This window comes from Tetrao urogallus (genome assembly GCF_951394365.1).
Source record: "Tetrao urogallus genome assembly, chromosome: 3".
NCBI classification, from domain to species: Eukaryota; Metazoa; Chordata; class Aves; order Galliformes; family Phasianidae; genus Tetrao; species Tetrao urogallus.
The window spans coordinates 67,608,063-67,621,264 of record NC_136815.1 but is presented as its reverse complement, the minus strand read 5'-3'; the positions used below and the strand labels follow the sequence as shown (position 1 = coordinate 67,621,264).

Here is a 13,202-nt window from a genome sequence, read left to right as displayed (position 1 = left end):
TTATTTTGTTTCCTCTAATCAGCTTGAAAGTTGTTATCTCTTATCTAAAACAGTCCAAAATTTTTTAACCTCCAATCAACTACCCTAATTTTTACTGGAAGCCAGATGTCCAATTCTCAGCATCCAAACATATGGACAAGTTGTACATTTCTGATGGTATGCCTCATTAATAAACAGATGGAAAATACTGCACACTTTTAAGAATTATCAGTAAATCTAATCTATACTATATGTTGCTAATGTCAGAATGCATGCTATCTTGACTAGCTGTTATCCTGTGGGAATAAAGAAAAATGTGTTTTTACCATGCACAGGGAATTTGCTTCCTATTTATTTCAAATGTTTTGGTCTTCCTGGCTCCCCAAGAGTCTATGCTTCCTTAACAGAGCTATTGCATTAATCTGTCCAACTTCACTGAAAATGTGAAGTAAACACTAACAAACTTTAAAGCAAAAAACAAAAGCAAAACAACAAAACCACTGAGCGATTCCCTTTCTAACACACAGACTATAATGCAAACAAGCAAGGACACCATCACTGAAGAAATATTTCCTGACAAAAATGATAAGTGATGCAGTCTTAGAGTATGAATGATGTTCCAATGCATGTGCACATATTCGAGTGTGATATGAATCTCCACAGGTTTATCCTAGAAATCTGCTTTGGGGAGTTTCACAGAATGGAAAATCAAATGCTCACACGGGTAGAAATTCATATTAAGGCCATAATCTAATTCAGCCATTAGGATATTGCTTTAGCTGTAACAGCATTAATATCCTCTACCACTATTAAATTAACACAAAAAGCAAGCTAAATGAAAATATAATTAACATCAACACAGCCGAGGCCCAACCCCCATTGCTGAATTATCCAGATCAGCTGTACTCCATTGATTATAACCATTAATCACAGTCTGGCATGTTTTTATTTAGTTTTCTCAGAACGATGTCCTTTTAATCTCATGCATTTTTATTCTGGGTATGTTTCTGCTAGCTTGGTTATACAGTTCCTAACTTAAATGTTAGAGCAGTTTTATATCCCTCAGTTGGGCTCATGGTACAATTTCTCAGTGATACCCCCTATGGAAAGCTGAACACAGCACAGAAATAATAAAATGGTGATATGCAGTTTCTCTCCTGTTGTGTAATTTTTTCTATATCTTTTCTGTATCCTCTTCACTTATCATTTCTGTTGGTTCTTTGTCTGCCTTCCATCTCCTGAAGCATTCATAAAGGAGTTAATATTAGTTTTGATATCTTCTAAAAATTAATGCTCATACCTGGTTTGGACAGTCTTAGGATGCTTTTTACACTCAGTCTGCTAGCATTCATTGTCTTTCTTATTTTCCTTGTTTCTGAAAGATGAAGGTGATCCTTGATTTTACTTTTTTGCCTTTGCACTGCTCTTCAGCCACACTATCCTCTTTCTGACCTTTCTGAAGTTCTTTCCAGTAAGCATGAATTCTGAATTCCTAGTGTGATGCTCCCCATACTGCCTGCAATAATGGCTTATTTAACTGATAGCCTCTTTTGAAAGAATCATAGACTCAAAAAAAAGAATTTAGGTTGGAAGTTCATCCATATAGTCACCAGCTCCAGGATCTAACTACAAAGTTAGATCAGATTGGCAAAGCTTTTGTCCAGGATGGTTTTTAAAACCTCCAAGGACAGTTATCTTGCCACCTCTCTGGGCAGTTGTGAAGCCTTCTTTTAGCAAATATTTCTTTCCATATGTCCAATCAAAGTTTCTCCTACTGCTGTTTTTTTGATGCTGCAGTCAGTAATATTCTTCAGAATATACACACAATATCCAGGTCCTCATGCACTGCCTAGAATTAGGCCAACAGATATTGATAGTGTCTAAGTATTAGTCATAATTCGTGGCTTTTAAGTAGACTATATATTCTGTCAAGTTGCTGATGATCCTTACTGGACCTAGGTAAAGAGTTTAGTTTGAACACAACCATCCCCCTTCTAACTAAGACAAGACATAGCACTTGTTGAAAAAATTGTCCTTTCATACACACAAAAGAAGGTAATTCCTTAAAAGCAACTGTTATCCCCCTTCTTTTTACAAATGAAAGTATATTTCTGTATTAGAGGTGGTGAAAGTGCCTCAAGACTCAAGGACAATGGACCGTATTTTAAATATCCAGAAATAAATAAGCTGGATCAATATACTGCAACAGATTGTTTTGCTCATTAGTAGGTAAAAATAAAAAGGAAACTTGTCAATCTACCAAAAATGTACCCTTTCAGTAAGGATATAATTGGAATACACTGTCAAAAACAACTTTGAAATTAAATTCACAGCAGCTGGTACTCAATACACTTCATGACAGGTCATCAAAGATAAAAATTTACCTCTCCATGTTACTTCTTTCATCTTTGTCAGATATTTCAATATGTCTGGGCTTTTAAAAGTCATATTAACTCTTTCAGGTTAGAATAAAGCACCAATTGTGTCTTTATCTTAATTGGAATCCTTTCCTTTGCAGAAAAAAACACAAAAGGTCTTCTTTAAGAGGAATATCTCACTGTTGCATTTGCTACTGTGAATCACAAGCCTCTTCTAAACCAACCCATATAACTTTGACTGGTCCATAAATTTGTTATAGCTTTCTGCTAACAAATTCTTTCTTTAGTAATAGATGATTTGCTTCCTTCACTATAAATACTATGCAACATTTAGCAATATTTTCTAGCAATCAACAGATTGTGAACACCACTTTATGTGGGTATGTTTCTTAAAACCTCCTGAATATATAGGTCAAGAGACATTTAGAAAGACAGAGGGTAACGTTAACAAATAGATCTGATAAAGATTCCTGTAATTCTGCTCTGCAGCTCCCTGATAAAAAAATAGCACTTCTTTCATAATACCCTCAGTCTAAAAGAGAAACAAACAGTTGTTACTTTTCTTTGTGGAAAAGTCTCTTCGATATTTCCTACCACTCCATAAATCCACAATAATCATGTAAAATGCCTCAGGTGACTAGTCTCCTCATTTGAGATAATACACAATTTCAGATAAAATCATGTCCGAAGGGTGGGTTTCTCTGCACTATACTGTAGCAGTATTGATCAAAAAGAACAGAGTGACCTCTAAAAGTGGCTACACATCACCAAGCCATCACTAGATTGCATAACCTGCAGCTAGAGAGAAAATAAATTCTGCCATGCGTAGAAGGCCATCTGTTTGGGAGGCTTTCATATGACTTCTATCACTGAAGTTGTTGAATAATTAACATTTGCCTGCTATGTATTTGATCTGCTTTTCCTATCAAGTCTGTAGTGTTTTGTATGCCCCTCTCTACTTTGTGCTGCATTGTCTTTATTTATCTGCTTTGGCATTGGAAAGAAAGCACAGAGAGGCAGGGCGGAAATACATTGCAAGACTGATTAAGCATGAGAGCTGGCAACTGAGCTGGCTTGGCAGTTAGGTCTGCTTGGAGAAGCGGACTGTACAAGACCTCCAAAGGTCATTTCCAGCCTAACTCTTTGTGTGACCTTTAGAAAATGCAGAAAACGTTCTCAAAGAATGAGCTTGGGCCAAGACTCCTGGCCTATGTGAAGGACTGACAAGTAACGGGTAGAATAGGATTGAGAAAAAAATTGCAACGGCGTCCCTATTCTGTAGTCAGGTTTGACAGATTCAAACCTGCCACACCACATGCCTTCTTCCAGCAGGCCAAAGGAATGCAAAATGCATTATCTGATGGTGCTTGCTATGGGAAAAGCCAGTAAAATGAATCTTTAAGTAGGCTCAGAAGGGAGGCCGTAATCTCAAATTTTAAACATGTAGACTTTCTGAAAACTGAAGCCCGTATTAGTGAATCGAGGTCTCACTTTTCTGCTTTCTTTTATGATCAATTCAGCCAAACCATAACACTTCAAGAGGTTTGAGGTCAATACAGTAAATATCATGCTGTAAAATCACCACTTAGATTCGCTTATCGTGACTAATTTCACTAATAAAAGATCCTAAATTAACTTATTTTAATTAGATTTTTAATAAAAAAACATATTTCATAATATAGAATACTCAAGAGCTAAGCAAGCCTTTTGTCCTTATCTTACTGTGTTTTAAGAATAAGAGGACAGTTTTATACAGTTCACCTATTAGTTGGGTAACGTTATATATGAAAGTCTATTTCATCAGTTTTGCTAGTGAGATATACTTTTAGGAGAACAAGTACATTTAATTTTTGTTAGTTTCAATTTATAAAATACGTTTGCCGAAGAATAAGACATCCTCTTCATTTTTCCTATAAATCCATTTCAGCTCTTTGTGGACTGACTTTGAATTACATGACTTACTTAAATGCAGAACTGTATCCTTTTGACCTAAAATCTCTGACCTGTGAGATAAAGTGACATTGTTTCTGCTTGAGGACGGGTTCAGCTAATTGCTAAGTGATGGCTGTGACACAGCTGGTACACGATTTTGTTCCCAAGGTAACTCTCTCATAAGAAATGATTCAGAATCAGTCATTTGTTTTATAGAGATACAGCAGGTGTTATGCGCTGCACATGGGGAAAATAGACATTTTTACTGAGAGGGCCATCTTCTCATTAAAATATCCTTTCATTCCTCTTTGTGATGTGGAAAGAACATTGTGGAATTACAGCAGGAAAAAACATAACGGTTTCAATATGAAGGAGACTTAGGAATTTCTCCTTTGCTTAACATGAATTCTCTGGCATTCACATGGACTTATAAAACCATAATAAAACTGCAAAGAAATACCATTTTTCTCTTTTGCCACCAATAAAATCATACAGCCTTTCCCTACACCCATGAGCATTGGCTTACCAAATAGACAAAGAGCTACATTATATTTACAACAGGCAGCTGAGACCACCTTATTGTATATGAATGAAGATTTAGTTACTCTTCAAATTATTTTCTAAATATTTTTGAGATATGTATTTTTGTTTACAATACTTTCGAGCAAAAAAATTCTTCCTTTATATTACATCAGGAATTTTTAGCTGTGAAGAAAGTCTGTGATTGAATTTCATGAAATTGACTTTTTTCATACAGCTAGTTACTGTTTTATCCAACCACAAACAGCATTAGCACAAGATCATATGAGACAGAGATGATCCTGTCAGATTCATTTAAAGCTATAGGAAATCCCTTCCAGATTTATTGCCATTTGACTGTTCACAAAGTAATGATAATTTCTATATGTTCCACTGCACTCTAATATTTCTTATCATTTCAATTACTTTCTTGACATTACTCTTTTTCCTTCAGGGAATGCGTTGGTTCCGTAGAGGTTCATGTCAAGGAGTGTATGGTGGGTTGGCAGCCCAACTCCCTCAGGCCTCTCACCACCCCTGACAGTGGGACTGCAGAGAAAATAGGAAGGAGAGGAATGAGAAAGCTCATGGGTGGAGATGTAAGGCAGGGTGGTTGCTTACTAATTGACTTTGTGGGCAAAACAGGCTTAACTTGGGGAAAATTAGCTTAGCACATGGCTGATTAAAATAAATACGCGATTACTGGTTTGGTAGTAAAAAATAAAAAGTAGTAAAAAATAAAACAACTCCTTTCGTCCCCCCTTCTCTGACTCAGCTCCACTCCTTCGTCCCTGACTCCTCCACCTCTTCTCTTCACTGAGCAATACAAGGGGTGAGGGTCCTCCCCTCCTTCTTCACCAACCTTGGCATCTGCAGAGCTATTTCTCACACTTTCTTCCTCAGTCCTCTCTCTCACAAACTGCTGTCCAGTATTTCTGCCCTTTTTGGCTGCATTTCTCCTGAGTGCCCCACTTGTTGTTACTGGGCTCAACTTTGGGCAATGATAGGTCCTTGCAGAAGCCTCCACTGCTGCCCCACACCACCAACACCTTGCCACCCACCCGCAACCCAGAATGTGGCCTATCTGCCATGCAGTCAGGTCCCATCAGGGCAGGAATCCTACAGCAGAGCAGGATAAGATGTGCTGTTACCCAAAGACTGGTGTGGAGGTGAGGCAAAGGCTGGGGCATTACTGGTGCAACTGCACAGACTGTAGGGGCTTCTGCCTCCCCTCTGCCTCTCTTACAAAATACAACTTGTGGTATGCTGAGCTTTATTGAAACCGCCTAAAACATATCATGTCAGATGAGCAAGATGACCCTCAGCCTGTTTTATAGAATTTACTGGATCTTTTGGCTCACTAAGAGGCTAATATTAAAAGCCTTGATGTTACTGCCAGAACTTGAAGTCTGCAATTCAGAGATTTGATTCCTTTGATAACTATCTCAAGTTAGAGTCTCTATAGTTGTAATTCTACTCTTGCATTTCTTTTATTTCCTTATTTAGAATAATGGTTTATTAAATCTTTTAGTTTTGTTCATCAAAGTGAAGGTTCTGTATATAAAGGCAAACAAAATTTTGCATTTGATGGCATCAAAAGACTTCTTTAAAAAAATAATTCAAAATTAGGTTTAAAATATATTTTCAGTGCATTTACAAAACAACCCAAATACGTGAAGAAAGCCTCCTTGATGTAAGATGGGACTTGGTCGAGGTTGGAGTTAAGGACTTCTAACAATCAATAATCATTTAAGTCAGTAAAATTACTTGTATTGATATGAATTAGCACAATCTATTGATTGATAACAGAAAAATTTATCACTTTGAAACACCCAAGAAGTCACAACAGCTCACCCTGTCAGGGTCATGGACATGTCAGGGAATGACAAGACACAGCCTCCAGCAAGCAGGAGGTCCAGTGTCTCAGGGAGAGCAATGAGATGCAATGTACTCCTACACAGCCTGCTTTTAGGCCTGTGGCCATAACTGCCCACAATATGTAAGGAGGCTCAATTCAAATGCAGCTGAGGGTTAAATCTCAAGCCATTACTTGTCAGAGAAAATTCAGAGCTTTTAAAATACTGATTCTCAGCGAAATGAAGAAGCTCACACATAGCCTTCACAGCAAATAAACTCAAGACAACAGTTCTCCTAAGAGTGAAGTTCTTGATACTTACTGCTGCTGTTTAGTTTAACTGTTTGAGCTCTAAATGTTAAACAGAATTATTGTGAAGTACTAATCATCAGTAATACTTAGCAGTAATAGTTATCCTACTATTGAAATGAATTAGTCTGTACATATAAAAGTACATTGATTTTATAATTAAAATCTGTAGTTACCTTTTTGTAAGACGCCTGCAATTCTGTTATTCTATTGACAAAGACATTATCACTTATTGCAAAAGTCCTGGGCTTTTGAAAATTGCCTACATTAAAACAAAAGATTAAAGATTTTCATCCATTCCAGATGAATTTGTGTATTTGATTCTTTTTTTTTTTAATCTCAGTCTTGCTTCAGTCACTTAAAGACTATCCTGTTAGAATTAAACCATTATTTTCTAAGCTTTACATTTTTGATGTGCTGAAAAGATCTAAAGATGCACTGTATTTAACCTTTAAAATACAGTCGTAATTTAATGAAGTATGGCCAAATCAAAGAGAGAGGTGAAAAAAAATTCAGCACAGAAAGGGGCTTCTGATATATGTCAAAAGAAAAACTAAACACTTTTAATTGACAGAGGAAGAGCCGGCTGGGTTTTACCCTGCTTTTCTTACAGGGTTTATAAAATTAAGATTACGCCTCTGATTCTGCAAAACACCTTTGCAATTTAAGTATATCTGTAATCAAATTAGAATTGCAAAGCCCATTCTACATTCTGATTATCAGCACTGTTTCTTTCTTTCAGGGCAATCCCATCAGTAGAGACAGTCTGAAATATATAGGGCTACGCACATTACGAATGGATTAAAAAACCCTGCAGAAATGTAATTACGTTAATGAATCCTGGTTAAAATAGGACTCCTATTGACTCAGCTTTACAACAGTGGAAGTTAGATTCTGTAATGGCCACATTTTTTTCCCCAAATGCACAAAGAAAACAAAGTTTTACAAATAAATAATATACAACTTGCTGTGTATTTCTATAGTTCCTTCTTTCCTTCTTAAAAAAGTTGAACGTTTTAGTACCATTTACAAGTTCTAGGATGTATTGATTCCTAAACATTTGATTTTTGTATGGAGAAAAATAATTGTAGCTGTACTGAGCTGTCATAGCATTATAATCCTGTGAATATTACTGATACACAGGACAAATTTTCTCCGAGTGCCCCTCGTGAGGCATTGATGTTGTAACTCTCTTAATATTTTTAAATCACTAACCTTTATTTAGAGCTGCCTTTTGGGTCATCAAATATGTATTATTACATGTGGGCCCTATTATTCATTTCAACCTATTTCCACATTCATTTCTTTCACTTCATTTGCCATTTGCTATCTTTTCCATTTTAGCTCAGAGCCATTTTTTTTTATACTCATTGTTACCAATGATACTGTGTTCAGTGGAGTCTTAAAGCTCAACTTTACCTTAGAGCATTGCCCAGCTGATGTGATCCAGCCAAGAAAATCAATGCATTGATTTTCTGCAGAAGACTGAGAACTGTCTAGATATTTTTGATGTTTTTTTCTTTTGCTTGTCCTGTATGTAGACCATTGTGTTCTATGGTGGTTTAAACTGTAAATGAAAGTAAGCATATTTTTACCTTACAATGAATTGACCAGAATCATAACCAGTCTCAAAACAACCCTGTTGGGACAGCACACTCACACAGCTGAACAGTGGACTGGAAAACTGAGTCAGTTGGATTGGTAGACATGTGGAAGGGAGATGCTGCATAGCCAGAAGTCTGCAACTGAGAATACAGTCCAATTAATCTAGTACAGGAAATTAACTACAAAAAGTTAAACTGCCATCAGTTTGTAGTGCAGCAATGTAGTCCAGAGGTAAATCAACATTTCAGTATAAGAGAAGCACTTACATTTGGGTACTTAAGTAAGTTAAACAGGTGGATACAGACTAAGGAATTAAGAACTGATACAAATGGCCAGTATACAAGAAAAGACCTGACATGTTTTGAAATTACTGTAATAATGATGTTTTTCCTTCTTTTTCAGTCTCCAGGTGCCAGGACTTCTAGGACACACTAAGTTCATGGGTCACTCTGAAAGTAATGCCTCTTATTTAATTCCATAGAAACTACAACAGATACAAAGAGCACAATAATTCTATTTGACAGAGAAAATTATCAGCTACAAAACACTAGTTTGAGACATAGTCATCACCACTAGCTATGCTGTAGCAATGAACAAGAGTCTGCATGTCCTACTCATAAAAATCTGCACCAGTGGAGGTGACGTCCCATTTCACAGCTGCTGTGATGATGTTGTTAGTAAGAAAATGTTGCCCACACAATCCATCTTGCATCAGCCTGAACAGCTGGAAGTCAGAAGGTGCCCAATCCAAACTATACTGTGGGTGTGGTAGGACAATTCAGCCAAGATGGGCAGTGTGCTCCACGATCTTCAAATTGGTGTAAGGCCTGGTGTTACCATGTTGTAAGAGAAAGATTGACTTTATCTTGGCTCTGGAAGTTTAATCCATAAGCTTAGTCAGCATTGCAATGTAGTGGTCAGAATTGATGCTTTGTCTGGGTTCCAGGAAATCCAGAAGGAACACCCTTTTCCTATCCTGAAAGACTGCACATCACTTTACTTTCTGACAGATGCATCTTGAATCTGTTCTCTAATGCGGAATTCACATGTTGCTGCACCATGGACTGCTGTATTGACTGTGGGCTCGTAGTGATTCAGTAGAGCCTGGGAAACTTGCATATGGTGTTCATTCTGTTCCAGTGTGAGCACTCATGAGATCCGCTTGAAACAAAATGTGCAGTATTCCAATGTTGTCACCATCATTTCCAATGCACTGAAGCTGATATTCCATCCCATACACGATTCTCTGGTTATAATCCACTGATCTGCTCTTTGTTTTATGATGTGACGACTATGCGCGGCGATCTAGAACATGACTTCTCTTTCACATCACTGCTGTCACTGCTGAAATGCAGTACCCACCACCTTCCTGTTAAGCTGATGAATGTCAATGAGTGCCATTTTTTTTTCTCATGGAGGAATTCTATGATACACCTTTTCTTCACCCACACTCCCAAATCAGACACCATTCTGTCAGACTGCCCCGCTGCTGCCATCTGTCACACAGCAACAACATGTAACAGAATACTGGTGAGAAGGTTCAACCTCTACTGCCATACCACCAAAATCCACCTCTGGCATCATGGGCCAACATCATAAAATAGCAGGCATTACTTTTAGAGCTTCCCTCATAGATGGAATCTTTAAGAAGATTAACAAATGTATCTTTTTTTGCAGATAAGTTTTCCAGATGCATTATTAAACCTGACAGTTAATTTTCACTTGTGTATGTGCTATAAGATGTCCTTACATTTTCATTGTGATGATAGAGTTAATAAAAGTTACAATGTTCATTCTCAAGTGTTTCTGCTTATTTGACCAGAGTTCAGAGTTTGGCTGTATTCTTAATGTTGTAAGAAAAAACATCATGCCCCCAAGATACAAAGCCAAGTTCTACTATAAAATCATTGTGCCAAATCCAATTAGCAAAGATTTTTTGATGAATTAACCTCATCATGGCAGAACATACATTGCACCTGCTCTTCTTCTTTAGTGCCAGACTTTGTCCCTCCTGCAGTTAAATCCTAGGTTGTTTTGCTGTTTCCTTTCAGCTCACTTTTTCCTCCTTGTGCGCAGAGGTCACTATCTCCAGATGCCTAAGAATGTACTTTCTTATTTATATGTATGATCGGTCTCTTCAGTCTTTTCTTTCATCATTTCAGTCCTCATTTTTGCAGAACTCTGCAACAGATGTTTGATTCTTCCCTTGGACCCTGCTTTACTTCCAAGGAGCCTTAAAAATATTGCTGCTCAAGGCAGCAGAGAAAGACTGATCACAGGAGCCCGATATTGGCTGAAACAGAAGGTTATTTATCAATCTACCTAGGGGAAGAGCATTAACAACTTTCATTTTCTTGCTTAAGGGATCTTGCTAATCACAGGGCATCACAAATCCCCCAGGATAAATATAAGAAGTGATGGGCTTCAGGCAAGCTAGAGTTCTGGACTGCAGATATGGCATAACTTGGCATGGTTGATCCTACTCTGCTAATCTCACTAATTGATTGATATTGTTCTCCATCTTTGGGTACCAAAGGGCTACAGTATCCCCTACCCTCATCAGTCACTGTTGTTCTAGGCCAAATCCTGGCCTACAGCATCATAGGCTGTCTCTTTTGGTGCCATTCCTGAGTAAGCTGCTGTCGATGCCAGAGGAATCGCAGCCTTCCTGCTTTACCGCCAGCACTAGTGGCCTCTACCTTGAGAACAGAGGCAAGTATAAGAAGTATCCTTTTCCCTCTTACTGATAGAGGAGAAAAGGAAAAAAACTTGGAACTCTGTTCTGGAATCAGATGCTTCGTGATACTGGGCAGCAGACACAGAGGTTTGAAGTGTGAACCATCTGTCATCTCTTCAGCTGACAGCTTGCCACAAAAAGAAAACATTAGCGGCTGGAGAGTTAGGTCTGCATGGCTAGCAGCCATGTCAGATGGACTGCTGTCTTCCAAGTAGAAGGAACATGACACAGCAGGGTCCATTTGTCTCCTGACCAAGATCAGTTCTGGAGAAGCATTCCTCTAGCTTTCTCAGCTCCTTCCTTGCCCTACAATACAGGCTCAGCCCTCAAAACCAGCGCTGTGCATCTAAGCTGTGGGAGGTTTGTCCTTACAAAACGAAGACACTAAACTTTCTTTGAGTTAGAAAGCTCCACTCTGGTGAAGGAGAGGGTAGGAAAGCTTCAAAATTTCCCCTATGCAAACACCCAAATTTACTCTCTCCTCCATGGCAACATCAAAGACTTTACTCCTGTTCCCAATATATCAATTTCCACATCTGTAGCCACTCATTCTGGCTGTAGTAGACTGACCTGAGCAGAGTCCTTTGGGCCACAGATGTGCAAAGCGCATATGTGTAAAGGTTTTATGCCTACCTTTTAGGACACCTAGGAAAGGAGAAAGAAATATGGCTCCATGGGACAGGGAGGATGTCTCGCTCCAATTTATAGGAGGGAGATGAGGTTCTTTTAATATCTGTATACTCAGCCTGAGATTAAGAAATAACGGTTCAAATGTTCGTCCAACCAGTTTATTACAAATCCTAATCAGGGAGACGGGGAAGGGAAGGAGGGCAAAAGAAAAGATAAGAAAGAAGCAAGAATTGTGTAAAGCAGGGATACTCACCACCAGGATCCAGCAGCGTCCCGTTGCACGACGTTTGAAGGTCCGAAGCAAAAGCAGCGGGGAGGGGTGGGGGGAGCAGCAGCGTGGCCGGCCTTGGGCAGCAAGCAGGTAGCAGGAAGAAGTCGCAGAGCCAAACCAGGAGGAAGCAGCCGCACTCAGGTAGCAGGCCCAGGAGAGTCTGTCAGCGTGCAGGCATCACTTCGTGAGGAATCTGTTGTCAGAAATCCTTGTTCTTCTTCGTGAGGAATCTGTTGCCAGAAAACCTATCCTCATGGTTTTCGATTTCCATTTTATCCTACTTGTTCTCCTGCCTACGACAAGGAAGGGTCTTTAGCAAGAGTCATTGAGTACCCTGAGACGGCCATCATCCTGAGATAAGTCCACACAAAAGAGCACTTCACAGCTATTTAGATGCAGCTCATCTCTCTCTCCTTGCCCCTGGACTTGTTCATCTGTGTCCTTCAGACAAAGCATTTCACAATCCTTGCCCAGAACTTGCCTGGACTTGAACAAGTCATTTGTGTCCCCAGCAAGCTTTGAAACACAGATGTTAACAGAATATCTTACAGAGGATAATTCTCTTTCAACAACAACTAGGAACAAAAAAATTGTTCTCCGTGGTTCTGGGCTTCTTTTGGTGCATGGCATAGTGTCCAGATTGTCCACAGGGGACAAATGTTCTCCTGCAGAAGGAACTCTTCTATTGGTGCCCTAGGAAGAGCAGCCTGTGGTGAACACAGCAACCTTTGCTGACCCAATCTGGCTGGACAGCAGCATTACATAAGCATGCACACAGCATGAACATAGGTTTAAAACATATCCCTTATTGTCCAAGAAGCTACACCTGAGTTATAAGCATACATTTCTTTCACACAAAGTAATCTGTCTGGCACAGAGCCCTGAACAAGATCCATCAGGTATCTCCCAGAATGATGGGGCATCACAGCCTCCAGAGTATGCTCACTGTCATGGAGAAGCAGCTGAAAAAAGCAGCCTGCAGAAGAA

The 13,202-nt window shown here is 38.9% G+C and overlaps 1 protein-coding gene across 1 annotated transcript in view; it reads left to right on the top strand.

Annotated features, from left to right (window-relative positions):
* LOC306945200 (SUN domain-containing protein 3-like) overlaps positions 1 to 13,202 on the top strand; it is a gene marked incomplete at both ends in the record, with an annotated part of 62,020 nt that overhangs the window by 22,255 nt on the left and 26,563 nt on the right. The window lies entirely within an intron of this gene.